This window comes from Melospiza georgiana, chromosome 5 (genome assembly GCF_028018845.1).
Source record: "Melospiza georgiana isolate bMelGeo1 chromosome 5, bMelGeo1.pri, whole genome shotgun sequence".
Taxonomy (NCBI): Eukaryota; Metazoa; Chordata; class Aves; order Passeriformes; family Passerellidae; genus Melospiza; species Melospiza georgiana.
The window spans coordinates 49,042,064-49,060,658 of record NC_080434.1 but is presented as its reverse complement, the minus strand read 5'-3'; the positions used below and the strand labels follow the sequence as shown (position 1 = coordinate 49,060,658).

The window sequence follows — 18,595 nt, the reverse complement described above, 5'->3', positions numbered from 1 at the left end:
GCATGCACTGTGCAGTATTAATTGTAGTCCCCTCTTGCACACACTTTCACAGTTGAAGGAAGACTGCTGTCACTGGGAGGCATGGTTGCCTTTCTGGCCCTGTGGCACAATGAAATCTCGGGTCTGGAGGCCTCCTGCTCATTGCACCTGATAAGTAATAAAGTAATTCACAGAGCAGAGAGATGAGCTGCAAAAGACACCCTGTCTTTTGAGCACTACTTATGTGTTGCAGCACCCCATCCTACCACACTGACCTCATGTTGGCTTTAAAGTCCTTGTGCTTCACAGCTGGCACCGGTTCGTGTAAGCCTTGAAAAGAAGGAAAGTTCATCCTCACCAGCCAAGGGTGAAGTGGCCGCACCAGCAGAGGTCCAGCATGGGGTGTGTTGATTAATGACCTTCCTTTCAGGAGAAAATTCATATTTGGACAGGTACAAACAATTAACACTGATTTTGGTCCCCTGCAACTTCTTATGACCTGGAATCAGATCAGGGATTTCAGCGAGAAGGAGTAATCACTGTATATTTTAATATTCCTTAAGTAATTCTCCCTCACAAAAAAAAAAAAAAAATATAAGAGCAGTTTTTACTTCTTTTGTAGGAGTAATGCTAAAAGGTGCAGAAAATAAAATGCTATTTTAGATGTACTTTTAATTATGTGAAAATAATGGTCTAGATAAAAAGGAATTGTGGATGGTATCTGAATAAAGGCTAACAACAATCTACACATTTACAGATTACACAGTTTAAACAAATCGACATGAATAAATCCTGAAATACATACGAGAATAAAATACTACTCAGATGTGCACATGCAAAAAGAGAAACAAGGAAAGGAACTGACAAGGTTTAGAGATACAAGGGCAGCTGAAAATATTCAATTTTTGCTGTCTCCAGTTTAGGAGAAATAAAAATTTTTCATTTAAATTCCTACCACTCTCAGATGGGCATCAAGATTTATATGCAGTCACCACATTTGGACTCCTCACAAGATCAGATTAGAACAAAAGAAATTAAACCAACTTTTCCTTCTAGAAAGTCTTTTTGTAATTTTCTAATGACAAAAAAAGCATCAGTTTGGATAGGAAACTGAGAACTAAAATCAGAATACCTGGACTGGAAAAGGAGAATATCACTGACTGACCACATGCTCCAAAAGCAGTTCTAAGAAATCGATTGGTTTTTCAGTTGACTCTGGTGTGCAGTCATTGTTTGTAGTGTCAATATTCTCTTAGCTGAAGAGGGATCTGCAGCAAACTGACACCTAACTCTGGAGACAAATCTTTTTTCTCTTCAGCCAATTTCTCTTTGCAATAATTAACAACTGTTACTACAGTAAATCCCTTTGGAATTCAAAATGTTCATCAAGAAAAACCCCAAAACCCTGGATACAGAAAAGACTTGACTTCTTGGAGCTCTAGCTTTCATTGTCCTCTCTTATTTGTTCCATGTGAAAACACAGAGATCTCGGTATAGTTAGGAGAAATGTGAAACTCAGTTTGTGGGAGAACAAAACAGTGACCTCAAGATAACTAAGCAGGCACATCAGCTACAGTCTCAGTTTATTTGTGTGTGAATCATGAGCCTGATGAATGCAAACTGTTGACTCCAAGTGTTCCCTGAGCAGTTCAGAGGTCTCTTTGATCGCACAAATTAATATCAAGGGGGCCACTGACTATATTGGTTATAAGTTGTGCAGAATTTTCAAAACTGGGCAAGGGAAGACCTTTAACATCAGGAAAATAAAAGACAAATAGACTCACATGAAAAACAAAAGTCTTTCTCAAAGACTTTTTCCTCTACATTTTTACAATGTATTCAACATCCATCTCTTATTAAGCTATTTGAAGAATGACAAATTTAGAATAACACAGTATGGCAGAAGTGGGCCACCCCTTAATTAAAGATGCATGACCAGTGGGAACCATTTCTGTGTGAAAAGTCATTTTATTTCCAGGGTTCTGGATAAAGAAAATTTTAATGAACATTTGGTTCACAAGCAGCTTAACTGATAGGTGGGCTGTGTCCAAAGACAGTAGATCCGTTAATTGAGACAGTAACAACCAATTTACTGCAAGTGATATTGTGAATACAGGCTAAAAAAACAGATTCTGAAGGACCTAATGGTCCTCATCACGTCAACCAAGAGCATTTGCTTAAGCTGTGCATGAAAAGGTGTCAGTGCCCCAAACTGGACTTGGACCTAACAAGACATGCCAAGGATACAGGAGTCTCAGTCTCTCTTCCTGCATCAATTTTCCTCTGCTTGGCACACTAGTACCAAGTGGAATTATAAGTCAAATTATAGCCACCAGATTTAGCACAGCAATCCATATTTGCTCCCTCTTTTTGGCCCACTGCATGGAAAGCAAAGTCACAACCTCCTCACCCCAGAATAACCTGGAGCAATGTCTTCCTGCACACAAGAAATTGCTGGATCCAGACAGCAGTGATAAGAAATTTTTTTATTACTGTCACAATTAAAAAAGGAAAAAATGGTAAACATCTTTGAAGTCTTTTTCTGTCTTTTCTCTCAGAGTTCACAGTATCTCACTACTCAGCAGCTAATTAGCATCATGTTGAAAAACAGTGCTGTGAGTCAGTGCCAAGTGACAGGGGAGGGGAGAGGGCTGGAGGCTGGTTCAAGCACACACACTCCTTCCTCTGCAGCCTGACCACAGGCACGGGGAAGGGAGGAACCTGACTAAGAGAAAGCATTGTGATTTCTGATTTACTGGCAAGCCACAGACGTGATAATGGCTCTCTCAGTGCTTCTCTCACATCTTTTGCAATACTTTTCAAGCAGGAATTTGGAACTGAAATAATTAAACAACATAATTAGACATTTATTTTAACTCTGTGGGCCAACGTGTTGGCTGAGGCTTTGCAAATGACGAAAACCACAGCTGCCATGTTCAGCTTTGGGAGCAGCTCAGCTGCACTATGTGTCATCAGTTCCCATCCTGCTCTCTTGTTTTAATTAGACTCTCTTGCAGGCAACAAATCAGACTGATATTCTTCCTAAATGCTGCAAGTGCCCAGAGCAAACTGTGAATACTAAGGGAAAAACAAAGAGACAAACTAGATGTTTGTGTTCTCATATATGAGATACAAGAACTTTACCAATACAGCCAAATCTATCAAAAGAGCCACGTTCAAAAGTGGCAAGCTTCTGTTGCAGTAGTGTTACCTCAAAGTTGGTAGGCAGAAATTCTTCTGGCAAAGAGGCTTTCCATGTGCTCAGGCTTGGATTATGTAAGGCCTCTGGCCCAGGTCCTACCTCCACTCTTCCTCCTCTAACATCTCTTCCCACCAAGGGATAATGCCAGACCATTGCCTGTGATAGTAGCTAGGAAAGAATAGATGTGGCAATAGGGATGTGTTGTCCATGCCTCTTTCCAGTCTGCTCAGTAAATGCCACAACTCCTTTAATTTTAAAATCCTCCGTTGTCTCACTTTGTACCAAAACAAGGGATCAGATTGACTCCATTTAGGTAAAGTCAACATGAGAAAATAATTTGCCCTTCTTTAGGTAGGAGCACAGGGCACTCCAGACTCCAGAACAGAAACATTCCCCTTTGCTTTATTCATCCCTCTTTCCCCCCTCAAAAAAAAAAAATTCTCCCCTGAAGTTAGGGAGATGGGAAATCACCAACCATATGAAGTTTAACAAAGACAGGTGCTGGATTCTTTGCCTGGGATGGGGCAAGCCCGGATGTATGGATAGAGTGGGGAATGAGATTCTGGAGAGCAGGATCACTTACAGGGGGTCCTCATCAATGAGAAGATGAGTCAGCAGTGCCCTGGCAGCCAGGAGGGCCAAGCCTGTCCTGGGGTGCATCAGGCACAGCATCACCAGCCAGGCAAGGGAGGGGATTGTCCTGCTCTGCTCTGAGCTGGAGCAGCCTCACCTCAGTCCTGTGTGCAGTTTTGGGCACCACCATTTGAGAAAGACAGAAAGATTAGATAGAAAGGGAGTGTCCAAAAAAGGGCTACAAATATGGTGAAGGGTCTGAAGAGAAAGCCTTATGAGGAGAGGCTGAGGTCACTTGGCTTGTTCAGCCTGGAGAAGAGAAGACTGAGGGGGCACTTCTTTGTGCTCTTCAACATCCTCACAAGGGCAAGTGGAGGGGCAGGCACCAATCTCTTTTCTCTGATGACCAGTGACAGCACCCGAGGGAATGGACTGAAGCTGGGTCAGGGGGGTTTACCTTGGATTCTAGGAAAAGGTTTTTCATCCAAAGGCTTGTTGGAAGAAGCTTTTGGACGATGTTGTTGAGCACATAGTGTGATTCTTGAGGCTGTCCTGCGCGGGGCCAGGAGCTGGACTCAGTGATATTTGTGGGTCCCTTCCAATTCAGGATATTCTATGATTCTATGATTCTTATAAAATTAAAACACTGAATATTTCTTCTTCAAAAATTTCCTCTTCTTGAAGAAGAGTTTTTTGAATCTGTAACCTATTTCCCATCACCTGTGCTTCCTCATATTGGCCAGTAATTGTATTGCCTGTACTGTAAGTCAAAGGACTTTGTGAATTGCTCACATTTTCCCTTCTCATGATCTGCATCTGCCCACACAGTTCCCAGGAGCACACACACAGCAAAGCATGCTGTGCAAAAGGGACCAAGTGGAGGAAACAGCTGTAATAAATAGAAAAGAGAACTTACTGTGGAAGAAAAAGATGAAGCATGTCAGGGCCTTGGCACTGCATCTTGAGATGAATCTTAGCTCCCACAATTTCTCATCAGCTGCAGATGAGATGTTCCTATAATAGGAGGGAAAGGGAGGGGACACTCACAGTGTCCCAAAGCCCCCCCAAACTTAAGAAACCTATGCTAGTATTATAATACTTGGTTAAATAGTAATGAAATGTTAGTACAGATGTTAGATGTAAATTTCAATATAGATGTTATGTATAGTTATATAGATCTATATATATATTTAGTAATCTATATATGCAATATAAATGTTGTCAAAGATTCAAACTACAACCCCCATGACTAACAGACAACTGAAAGGAATAAATCCAGATCTCAAACATGCAATTATTCCATGCCAGACAGCAGTATATATTTGTTATCACACTATCAAAGTATTCTGAGTGCTGTAGCAGCCACTTTTCTTCAGAAAAAAGAGTTCCAGACATGATGTGAGAAAAAAATCCATTTTAGCAGGTTTCATTCTTTGAAAGAGTTGGGGGACTCTAATCTCTAATGTTTCTAAATTGGCTGAGACATAAAAAGCAGCTTCCACTTTTTTAACTATTTAAATTTAAAAATAATATATTCCCAAAGAAAATTATTTTAAGCCATTCTCAAATCAGCAGACCGTTCTACATAAAATCTGAGCTACTGGTACACTGCATGAGCCGTACAGTAACAAGTTAATTACTGAACAAACTACACCTTTGAAGGATGATTACAACTGAGGCCCTGAGCATGCACAGAGAAAGATCCTATAATCTGAAATTATCTTGATTGGGAAAAACAGTGGAGAAGTTGCTTTTCTCCTAATGTTGTGGAGGTAAACTGTTTTACTGAGGCAGGAATACACTGTGACAGGGAAATTGGAAAAAAAAAATCTAGTGAAGACTCTTTCTGGAATGTCAATATCTGGGTTTTGAAAATATGGCACTCACATTCATAGTCATTATCATATAAGTAATACAAATTTCATTATCCTAGTTCTGAGATATATGTATTCTAATATAATTCTAAAAGAATGTAAAAGGTTGAATAACAAAATCATCAGAGCTGTGACTGCGTGAATCCACAGATGACAAATTCACAATTCTGGGCATCATCTGATTTTCTTAAGTGAGGGCATGTGAAAAAAATACCCAATTGTTGGGCTGGGTTGAGGGAACTGAGGGAATAAACACTGCTAGAATAATTGCCTGTTGACATATTGAAAGGCATGTACATGTTTGCCAAGGCAGGCAGCTCCTAGGGATTATGCTTTTCTCTGAAAAGCTATCAGCCTGCAGCATGTATCTGAGTTTACTAAAAGAGGTTTAAGAAAATATGTTGAATTGCAAACAAAAATAGTACCAAGTGCAGGCACAGCTCAAACAGCTGCATTGCAGTAGATGTTTGCTTTGAACATCGTGACAGAACGGCATTCAACAAAACTATCCAGTGCGTGCGTTCAGAAAGGATGCCAGGATGTTGCCAGCTCTTGTACTCCCACTTACTGGGATGACAAAGCCATGAGCACAACTGTCAGGCAAAAAGAAGAAATGAAGAACTGTGCCGAGGTGCCTGGAACAAAGGAACATAAAGATTTCTGTGATCATCTTACGTGTCAGCAGACTATTAGGGGAGAAGAGGCACAGGGAAGAGTGAATGAACAGACTGATGAGAGCACTAGACACACACTGAAAGATAAAGGATTGGCACTGCAGAGAGGAAAATCTCTGCACAGCACTGAAAAGAAAGGCTGAGCAATAGATTGTAAAAGAATGTAGAAAAACTAAATAATATTTAAAAATAAACTTTGAAAAGCTCGAAAGGTCTTTGGGTCAAAGTCTATTATCCTCCTGTGTACCTTACCAAATATGACCGAGGCAGGGTCCCTGGCGCTGCAGCTACAAGGCAGACATGGGTGTTAAAGCAATTGTGTTCCTCAGGGCCCCAGGATCTGTCAAATCTCTTTCCAGATATCCCTCTCTAATGAAGCAAAGTGTGCTGAAAAAGATTACAATGAATCCATTTGGTTGGCTGCTTTTAAGTGAATGATAGGAGCTCAGGTTAACAGCTCTTTACATGTTAAAAATTATCTGAGCTAACGGCTAAATGCTAAATAGAAGAGGTACGCAGGCTCCACAGCAGGACTTATCCAACCCAGTTTTTTCCCCAAAAAATTGCATTCAGGAGCCTTCAAACTGTGAAAGTACTCAAATCCCTTTGAAAACACCCAAAATCCTCACTGACAGCCTTCTACCCTTCTGCATGTCTGCTTCAGCCTGCCTAATTCAGCATCTAGCTCCCACCCAAGTCTCAAGAGGATGCCAAATTACTCATTCATCCACCAAAGTCTTAAACAGAGACTGTTTGAACAGGTTTCATAATGCCCATAATTCACTCAGGACAAGACACTCTGTGAATACTACTTGCATTGAGCTAGTGCAATTACACAGCTTCTCATTCAGAATTGGTGAATATACAAACAAAAATACCTGTACATTCAAGTCTAAGTCTGTATGTCTCTATCATTTATTGAATACAGCCTTTAAGCTAATTTAAAAATGAAAAATATCATGTTCCCATTTGTTGATTTTTTTAAATCTTATGTGATTTGTTTATGTTTATTTTTTTTTAATACTACATGATTTTTTTTTTCTTGGAAGGATAGTAATGAAAAAAGCTGATTTTAATTGAGAGCTGTGTTGTTTTGGAGTTCAACATCCTTATTTTCTTTTTTAGAGATTCTGAATTCTCATCTATTTTTTATGGACCCATTAGCTTCTTAAAGCTTAATGGACCTATTTTCTCATTTTCTACCTTCTTACTCTTGTCCACTTAGTTAATCTAACACCTGATTAGCGTCAGCCAAAACAATTCATTATTCTTCTTATAATTTATATGTTGATTTTAATGGTTTCCTCAATACTCTTGCAAATGTCTCCTTTATTTTTTACCTGCCTCTAGTTTTGCATGAAGCTACTTTGCTTGCTTCTTTTTCCACTAAGCTGTCACATCATCCTTAATCATGCTTTCTCCATTATCATCACCCACAAGTTTTGACTCAGAAATCAAAGATCTTCTGTTAAATAGACTGTTATTTCAATCCCTGATGGGTAGATACTTCATTCTCATGACTTTACTCATGCATTTGTATAACCCTCTATTATTATTGTTGTATTGTTTCTGTGTAATATTTCTCCATCCTAATACTATTTTTATATAATAAATGCCATTATTTCCTCTTTATTTACTGAGCAAAGGGCCCTTTGTTTTAACTCTGTGTTTGAGGTTGACTGTAATTTTCTTTACCCTACTCATTTTCTGATCTCTAAGGCATTTAACTCAAATCTTGTCTTTCTTTGACTGCTCGAAGGCGATCTAATTCTTCCCAAAAACCTGAGAAGTTTACTACTTTAGAAAGATACAGAGTTATTTTGTACAATATTTGAATCACAAATTTCCTGATATTTTCTTTCTTTCCTTAAGTAAATTCCATACACCACATTCAAATCAGTTTCTGAGCTTCTTATTTCCATTTGTCTTCAGCTCAGTTTCCTTCATTCATTGTATCTCATAGTTTAGTCTGAGAATTGGACATCTTAATTATAGACCTACTTTTGTTTTCACAAAATTCAAAGAGAACTGACACGTCAGTTTCATCCCAGGATGCTTTGTATTATCAGAACTTTTTTCACATTTCCAGTGCTTACCACACTATCTCTTGATACAAATTTATGTTCAACCATACGTTCAACAGTGAATTATAATATTAGAAAACAGAGGGAAGCCTGAACAGAAGAACATGTGACTACAGACAACCATCTATGTAGTAAACTCCACCTTCATTGGCAATTAAGATCTAACACCTAATCCTAAATATTTGCACCAATAAATATATTTCCAAGAGTATATGATACTAATGCACCCAATCTCTTCTTGTCCCTTATCCCACTGCACAGTGATACCAGTAGTGATGACAGCAGTAGTAATCAACAGTAATAACAGCTGTGACTCCAGTCCTTCACAGCTACCTTTCTTTAAGCCAACAGGGTGCAGGTTTGCTCCTCATTCTGAAGCATTCATTTTACTGATATTCCACTTTTTACCGTCACACATGGCTTCAATTAATTCACCTGCAGCTTTTGCTTCTTTGACATCACATCTGCTTCATACCACAGCCCATTCCATCATTGCGCTGCTGAAATATTTATTCAGAAAGTTGTGCAGGTGGAGGGCTGGCAAAAAGAGAAGAACAGGACCTTTTAGCTGCACCATCAGAAAATAAGGTAGGACATAACTGGAATTGCCTAGGTGAAACACAGTTTGGATCTCACCACTTGCCTCTACATTCTACATACTAATTCAACATGGTAAAGCTGAGCTGTGGCACAGTCAAAAACTAAAAGCAATTTTGAGAACATCATACTCTAAGAGAAGCTTTTATAAAAGCTATATTTTTATTTTTTAAAAATTAGTATTTTGGTCATTTTATGTACAAATGTAGCCTCTTTATTTTTACCCAAGAAAAATGAATATATGGACCAAGAGTCTGAATGGAATTAGAAAAAAAAACTATGCAGACAAACTATCAGTCACCAAATTACTCTATGTGACAAAGACTGTTGCAGAAAACCTTTCAACAAAGATGTAAACTCTTAAGAAACACAAGGAGTTATATTCACAAAAATATGAATCAAAATAATAATTTTTAAAACCCACACTTGATTTTTTTTTTTTTTTTTTTTTTTTTTTTTTTTTTTTTTTTTTTACTGAATGAAGGAAATGCAGCTTATTTTTCTTGAAATATGGACCATAAGAGATCAGCTAATCTAGACACATAGTCAAGGCAGTACTGACAGTATTGAAACATTTCTGATACAGGATTTTTAAAAAGAAAAAGCAATAAGAAAAAACCCCATCAACACTCCTGTGCTTGAATACAATAGCAGCCTTTACCCAATGTCAAAGATTTTTCCCAATGCCAAAGGTATCTCTCCTTGCTTGAGTGCCAACCCATAAGTTTGAGCTGCTGGACAAACTGCAGAAGACTAAAGGGTAATCTTCTACGGACAGATAATTAAGAGAGCACATAAAGTCAGCAACATGAAAACGTAATTAAAATCACTGAAACACAGAGTGGAGTTGAATAAGTGCAGTGGGACACAGTATTGTCTCACATGAATGTCTCTGTTTTGCCCCAGACACAGAGACACTGACCATCTTCTCAGTTTCAAGGCCTGTCATAAAAAAATTTCTAGCAAAAACCACTCACTGGTGGACATGGGTCACAAGCACTGGGCTGTTTGATACCACCAGCAGAGAGCCATGAATCCCATAAAAGCTGATAAATCTAAAGGGGTACAGGAATTTAGGTCAGAGCAAGAATCAATTTTCAGTTCTGCCCTGCAAGTAAATGGTTTACTACCCCATACATCTCCAGTGATGCTACTACCTTCACATTTCAAGTTTTCATCAGGTGTATTACTTCACTTAATTGTTCTTAGCTGTTTAAAGGCCTCCAATAGGGATGTTTCACAAGGATTGTCTATACCAGCAATTGCCATTCCTGATATGAAGAAAGGTATAAAGCTTCTTTTCCTGTACTAGCTTGAAGTCAAGAGCATTTAGGGTTTGCTTTTTTTATCCCATACAATTTCCTGTTTGAGGATCATAGAAACTATTAACTTTATATAATTGTTTCCTTAAATTGCTGTTTTCAATTTGCATAATGTATCATTTAAGTAAAGGTAAAGAAGCATTTCATCTTGATAATTTCTGCCACAGCTGAGATTGCAAAATTGCTTCTTGTTAGAAGGAAATTTTTAAAAAGTGCAATCACTGCAACTTTCCAGATGGCATCTAACATATTTTTCAGTCTGCTGCAATAGTATGTTATAGATATGCTTGCTATTCAGCTCAAGCTAGGAAACATTTTCTCTAGCTGAGGTAGGTCTTTTTGCCCCACGTTTTCATATTCTGTCACATTCCTTGATAATTTCCTGATTTATTAGTTCCATAGCTCTAAACATTTTCTTGTCTACAAAAAATTCTCTTCAAGCTGGACTTACCAGGACACTCTATTTCTCCACTACTAATTTCTTTGCTATTAAATCTGATTAATTCTTTTCTACAGCCTTATCTAAGAATGCCATAATTTAGTCAAAATGCCATTCTACATTTATCAGTAACTTCTCCTAACTTCAATTCTCTTCTATTATTAATAGCAAGAACTGATACATGCTGTACCCTATACCTCAGATATACCCATAAGTTGAAATCCTAAAAACATAAAACTTCCTCATGCCTGACACTTCTCTGGAATTAGCCTTTAAATATAGTGTTTCTGGAAATATCAAAGTCATTGTATTGAATAGTTCTGTGAAGGTCAAAATCTGTCAATTGATCTATAAATATGTATTGTTTGTACACATTTACCCACATTCACCTGAGCTTTTGACTCAGCCAAGCATATGAGTCTTATACTTCTGTAAAGTCACTACTTACATCCCTAAACTTTAGCTCAGTGTGGCAATACCAGCACAGACATTCGACTATTTAAATAAATTTAAATTTTAAAAAAATCATTCCTTTATAGGTGATAAATAACATATATATCATGGTGACTTAAACAATCCTATTGCTTAAGACTGCAAATCAGACTCAGTGCCTGCCAGAGAGAAAAAAAAAAAAACCAGAGTTAGCCTCAAGCTCTTCACCTGGGTCAGGAATCATTCCTGTGCACCTGAACTCTCCCATTCTCTCTTTGCACTTCAAGGCAAGCAGGGTACAGATCCTTGTTGTATCTGCAGTACAGGGTCACAGGCCTGTGCAGATAGGCAGCAAAGTAAAACAAGATTTGTCCTTGATTCAATCATCTTCCTTTTCTTACATTTAGAATGCTGTATTTCTCTATCTCTCTACCACTTGCAAGTCTGCAAGCTGATGCAACCCCTCACTTGAAATTCTTTCATTAGATCAAGAGCATTAAAATGGGGCATGCATATCCCTACTTGGTTGCTATATTAATCTGTCTTTTTCCATCAGAACTGGACAAAATTTCCAAGTTTTTCATTAAAAAATTGAAAATCTTTGTTTTGTTGACTTGAAAACTTAGATGTTTTGAGGATTTCTTTTTCAATCACTCTTGTTTTCAGGCTTATTTTTAACACCAAAGAAAACAAAAATCTATGGTAATGTCATCTTTCATGACATCTTTCTTGGTCAAAGTAAGCTCTATGACACATTTCAGCTTCAAAGAACTCCAGTGTTTCCTTTATGTTTAATGATTATGACATGGACTCAAGTGATCTGCAAGATCTGCAAGAAGGCAGCAAAATCAGCCACCAGCACACAAGAGTCAGAACAGATTATTGTCAGACCTGAAAGACTACAAAGAGTGCAGAGTTTATCTAGATTGTGTGCACATCAGGCACGTGGTTAATGATTCACGAGGCTATCAGCATTTCTTAGTCTGGGTGGAAAATGCTGTGGGATGTCTCAAGTGAATTGTTGGTGTAGCACTGCTTGGATGCAGTCAGAGACTGTGGAGTTCACATGTGGCAGCACCAGCAAGATCATCTGAGATGTCTGAAATATTAAATAGCTTCATCTCAAACTGAAGGACTGTGTTAGGCTTATTTCCTTGAAAATGAAAAGCATTTGTAAAGAACCAAATTGTAATAATACATGCAATTTTATTTTGAAAGATAGGGACTAATGGTGCACAATGCCAGTAACGGTAGCTTAATTTGGCTTCCAGCAAAGATTATTATAATGCTGTGAGGTATTTCTCTGCAAGTGCTTTTAAAAATTTTACTTCCAACAAAAAAGTTTGCTGCATCCCTCCATAGTCCTTTAAGGAGCACAAGAAGTCTTTTCTACCCTGCTGCAGCCTGGTGCACCTATACTATGAGGTTAAACCGGGACTGTGCCTGCTGCTTAGGCCAGCTGGCACTGAGTGATCTCATTTTCTCCTCTTGCCCTCCAGTGAGGACAACTATGTATTGAGAAAACTCCCATCAGGAACTCCCACTTGTGTCCAGAAACCACTTGACTAGCTGATGCAAACCAAAACCACCCCAAAGGCTAGCTAGGTGCTTACCTTCTAGCATGGAGATAGGCAAGAAGAAACAAAATGAAAAATTAAATAAAATTATGTCTTTCACACAATTGTCAAGGTTGGAAGGCACCTTCAAGATATTCTAGTCCAACTCTCATCCCAGCACCACCATAATCACCACTAAACCACAATCCAGGTGTCACATTCAGATGCCTCTGGAGCCACTCCTGTTACAGCGACTCCACCACCTACCTGGGGAGCTTACTTCAATGTTCAGCCACTCTTTTAATGAAAAAAATGTTTTAATATCTAATCTGAACCTCCCCTAGAGCAACTTAGCCTCATTTCCTCCTGTATTTTCATTTGAGACATGGCAAAAAATACCAATCCCCACCTCACTACAACCTCCTGTCAGGTAGCTCCCTCAGCCACTCCTCACAGGATTGTGCTCCAGACCCTGCACCAGCTCCATTGCCCATCTTCAGACTCACTCCAGCACCTCAGTGTCTTTTCTGAAGGGAAGACCCCAGAACTGAACACAGAACTTGAGGTGTGGCCTCGCCAGAGCCATTTACACAGGAGCAACCTCTTCTGTGGCCAAACTACTTCTAATACAGGCCAGGGTGCCATTGGCCTTCTTGGACACCTGGGCACATCTGGCTCATGTTCAGCCACTGTCAACCAGCATCTCCTGGTTGTTCTCACTTGGGCAGCTTTCCAGCCACTCTTCCCCCAGCCTGTAGCACTGCTTGGGGTTGGTGTGACCCAGCTGCTGGATCCAGCACTTGGCCAACCTCATGCAATTGGCCTTGGCCCATGGATCCAGCCTTTCCAGACCCTCTGCAGAGCCTTCGTGCCCTCCAGCAGATCAACGCCCCCACCCAATTTGGTGTTGTTTGTGATCTTACTGAGAATGTTCTCAATCCCCTCGTCCAAATCATCACTGAAGATACCCAACAGAACCAGCCAAAACACTGATCCCTGAGGAGCACTGCTAGCAACCAGCTGCTGGCTGGATGTAACATCATTCACCACCATCTCTGAGCCCAGCAATCCAGTCAGCTTTTCACACAGTGAGGATTTTCACTGTCCAAGCTCAGGACTGCAGAGTCTAGCTACTGCACTGGGGGATGCTGTTGGAGAATTTTGCTCAGAAATGGCTTATAGAGTTTTGTTCAGACATGCCATAATCATATACAGCTGATGGAAAAGTAAGAGGCAGCTGTGAGGAGCAAATTCTCACAGCCTGTTTCTGTAAACAGCTAAGTTCTCAGGCAGTCTTCTCATAACAGGTAAACATTCTGTCCTTGGCTGTTTTGGGAACAGACATGAAGGTTTTGAGAACCTTTCATATCAGGGTGAGAACACAAATCTTGGTTTCAATAACAAACCACAGGTATTGAAAACAAAAGGAGGGGTTGGTGTGTAATCTGTGACCTATGATGAGCTCGGATTTTGCAATATGTATGAGCTTAATTAACACTGTTATAAAATATGCCTGGTGAATCAATAAATCAGAGTTCGATGCTCATCAATCGGATGGTCGTCTCCCTTCGCTATCAACAGGATGCCAGCAAAGGCTTCCAAATTAATATATAAGTGAGGTTTTTTCTCTTCTACAGCAGGTATCTGAGAGGTTTGTCTAGTTGTCTAAACAATTTATTAATAAAGTGCTTTGTGACAAAATTAACATAAACAAATTGTTCTTGCATTTATTCATAACTCAGAAAACTCCTCATAAATGTTATTTACTTCACAGACAATTTCAGTCTGATTAACTAAAGCATCCTTCTTCAGGAGAGCACTTGAGCATGTCCTCAAGTTCCACTGAATCCAATTATTAGGTTAGTTGAGGGAATCAGTTACAAAGAGAGATTGGGGTGGAGCACTGGACAAAGAAAAGCAGGAACTAAATAGCCAAGAAGGACAGAAACAGAATATGGGACAAAGCCTAAACAAAAACCAAACAAAGCAAAACCAAACAAAGAAAAGGGCCAAAAACCCAGGACTTGAGATTAAATCTGGTGGCCTTGTGCCACTGTACTTCAGCTGTTGTTGGAATCTGTACCTCACTCTCCAGCAGTTTCAGCACACACAGTAGAAAATGTCTTCTTTACTTCTCTTGTGAGTTTCTTCATGACTCCTGCAAAATTCTTTATTTTATACAACTTTCCCTACAAAATTCTTTAAATAAACATGTTAGTAGCATAGCACAAAGACATTTGTAACCTGAATTAAGTACTTGCGATTTCATCCAAGTTTAAAGACATTAATGTAATATGTATTTACTAATTAGTGAAAAAACCTAAATAATGGTTACAGGCAAATGAAACAGCAATGCATTTGCAAGGACAAAATGAATATTCATGGGGAAAAATCCATGACAATGAATTAATCACATGATTAAGTAATGATTTGGTTGATTTGCTCCATTTAGCATACCCTGCTACTATGATAACAGAAGTAAGAGATGCTATATAATTTACTCAATTAATTTGTCTTTCATGTGAATAAAGAAACAATAAATCAAGGGCTGTGACACAAAAAAATGCTCAGGCTCATTCCCTCTGCTCTCACTTTAAGCCCCTGTAACCTGTCCCTGCCACAGGTAATTTCTTCCCATGATTGAACAACCAGACCAGAGCATGTGCAGGGAGAGAGGCTAGATAATTAACCAAAGACCTATTTTGGAGTTCAGCACACATTCCTACATGACCAAACTTAAACGTTTTTTCAAGACTTGCATGGCATACTTGTTTAAGAAAAAGACATAAAAATAATGACCCCATTGAGAACAAATTTTTATATTGTTCAAATTATGCCAATATTACCTGAGAATAGAGTTATCTTTTCCTCCCATCCATTGTCCAGCTTTACTTCCCTGTTACCTGCCTTTCTCTCCTCTTCCTCCCCATTCCTAGGAAAAAAATGGAGGAAGAAAGGCCTTTGCTATGGTATCAGTATGACATGGCATCTGCTTGGGTTTAAGTTCAGACTTTTACTATAGGTGTGGATGCTGGATTTTAGTGGGAGGAACCAGCACATAAAGTGTTGTGCTGGTTTTATTCCAGGGTTTGCAAGGCTCAAAGGAGAAGCTGTTGGTTTTCCTCCTCTGGGATCCCTGACTCCTTATGTTTATTTGAGAGTTAGGATGTCTCAGAAAGGGATTTCAAAGATTAGGATGCCAAAGAGGGACTGTCTGGAGGTGGCTCAAAGGAAAACTGAGAACACAGTATATCCTAATCTTTCTTCAACCACTTCTTTGGGCTTCACGCAGGTTTACAGTGAGATATGTTTTCTCCAGGCTAAAAACTCTGGGTGGGTTGCTGCTAACAGCATTTTTTTTTCCCCAGGAAAATCTGCAGGTCTCATGTTTCTAGCACACCTTCTCAATTTTTCTCTCTGATGAGAGCATACTTCTTCCTTTCTGGTAGCATTTATATGCACCGGTTTTGCATTTCAGCAGAGAGAGCACTCAATGCCTAAGCACTTAAAAGGCATATCCAGCACAGGAACAAAAATTTTCATATGTAAGTTTTGATGTGCCTACTTACCCGGTTTTGCCCACAGACACTTCAGAGAGAGAACTGAGCAATCCATTAGAGATTAGCTCTTTCCAGACCTTTCTGAGCATGTAGACACATGCATTTTTAACAAATTTCAGAATATACTAGAACAACTTCCCTGCTCATCACCTTTGTAGTATCAAAGTGGTGGCCATTTATTTTCATGTGATTCTATTCACATCCCAGAGAAGACTAATGGCTTGTATTTTAGAATGCATCTTATTGACAACAATGTTTGGAAATAAGGGCAAGATAAAACATGCATCATGTTTTGATTGAAAAAGACCTGACAGGTGGCATGATATGTAGGTGGCCACAAGTTTGATAACTAAATATCTTCAGAAGCAACAATATTGGTATCTTAGCTAAAATTATTAAAGCCCAAGATATTGTTAGGATCCTAGGCTCTTAAAATTACAGGAAAAGATGCTTCCAGTTAGAAAAATTAGGCAGATTGAACAATTACCCTCTTTGTGTTGTTACATTCATAAACAGTTACAATGTTTTCTTGAATTCAGGGATAGAATTCACCACATTTGCTCTCCAAAGTGGCATTTTTTGTAATCTTATATGATAAGTTTAAAACACAGTAAAAGGGCCTTAAAATAATGCCAGCTGTGCCAGTTCCCAGGCACAGCTTGGAGCCACGCAGAGAGAATGGAAACACATCTCAAATGCCTCTGTGTATAAACACCTCTGGGACCCCAGGGAATCTGGCAGGGCTCTGCTTCTGCATTCCTAAGGCATCCCAGTTTCTCGACCTTCAGCTGTCCATGTACAAAGCAGAGCTTACACACACACTGTCACCAAAGCACTGCTGTGCTTTATAGCTCACAATGAATCACATAGCACAGATGCAGTGCTGTTAGAGGAGCTGGAGGTTTAGAAAAAACACAAGCACAACTTCCAGCCTGAACTGACAGACGTAATCCATTTCCATAAAAGCAAAGACTGTTATTAAGGAGGATAAATAGAGGAATCAAAGTCAAATGCATGGTAAAAAAAGAGGCTGGTATATTGCAGTAGTGAAAACAATTCAGATAGGCCCAGACTTGTGCAAATAATCAGGCCTGTTTAACTTCCAGCTGGACACCTCTACCCTTACAAATTATCTCTTTGAGCCCCATATCAACAGCACTATAACACCTAGTCACACCTAGTCATAAAGCTGCTGTGGAATTCCAAGGATGGTTGTGTCCCTGGGAAAAAATAGCCTTCCTATTGCTGGAATTGTGTCCATACAACCCACAGAGCATTTGGGCCTCTTCAGCTGAGTCCAGTTCCCTTCAGGGCCAAATCAGAAGGCATTCTAAAACATCCATTCCATCTCTATGTACATTACCTAGTGCTAAGGCTTCCTGGAGGTATAGGTTCCTTAAACAAGGGGTCCAGAAACACTGTGAAAAACATGCAGGAAGTTATCATCTCCTGAAGCAGCAATGGAATCATACATCTCTTTTCTCTTCAGATCCTGGACAGACTCCTGAAGCAAAATACCTTCTACTATGCTTCAAGGGATCCCACAGGTCCTTTCCTTTGCTATAATGGCCCACTGGCTGTGGTTACACACAGGTTACACACAGAGGTTTTTTATCTCAGCTGGGAGCTGACACCTATATACATGTTGTAAAACAGGCAGAAGACATTCGATGTTGTTCATGGGCAAGTGCTCTGATCATTAGCCTTGTAAAGGAAGGATGTAACAACACCTCCATCTGCAATCATTAGAAGAAAAAATCAACAAAACAAAACAAAACAAAAAACCAAACGAAAACCACCAAACACCAAAAAAAAAAAAAAAACCCCAGTAAATAAAACACCAGGGAGCTCCGAGTTTTTTGTGTCATTTTGGCAGGCTCTCCCATGCTGTGAACGACACTTCAGAGTAGCTTTTTATTCAGTCTCTTGTTATCTGAAAAAGAAAACACTTCAATGCATTTTTTAATGAATTTCCTGTAGTTTGAAATGAAATTTTCTCAGTTGAGAAAGTAAAAATCTCCACAGAACAAACAGAAAATGTCATTTAAGAAAAATAGCCAAAATTGCAATAATACAGTGAGTACATCTGGACACACTGCCCATCCTAGAATGCCTTTGGCAATTTGCCCCAATAGCTTCACACCTCCTAGGTCTCCAGCAAGTTTCCTTTCACACTATCCATCAGAGCTGACACATAAATTCCATCCAAAGGCTTTCATCAGCATTAAAGCACTTCAGCAATACAGGTAAGTTCTCTATTCCTCTTAGAGACCCTCCAGCACATGTGAAAAACAAGCCTTTGA

The 18,595-nt window shown here is 39.2% G+C and overlaps 1 long non-coding RNA gene across 3 annotated transcripts; it reads right to left on the bottom strand.

The window, feature by feature from the left end:
• Window positions 1-2,208: 2,208 nt before the first annotated feature.
• Window positions 2,209-18,109, bottom strand: LOC131083446 (uncharacterized). 3 transcript variants are annotated; one of them, XR_009114449.1, is made up of 6 exons: window positions 15,579-18,109; window positions 14,816-14,890; window positions 8,720-8,923; window positions 6,555-6,689; window positions 6,054-6,263; window positions 2,209-4,768 (listed from the first exon to the last, which is right to left on the bottom strand). It is a non-coding gene; the product is annotated as an uncharacterized LOC131083446 (long non-coding RNA). The 3 variants fall into 3 exon arrangements; XR_009114448.1 differs by having other exon boundaries at window positions 14,816-18,109; XR_009114450.1 differs by having other exon boundaries at window positions 8,822-8,923; window positions 14,816-18,109.
• Between the last annotated feature and the right edge of the window lie 486 nt (window positions 18,110-18,595).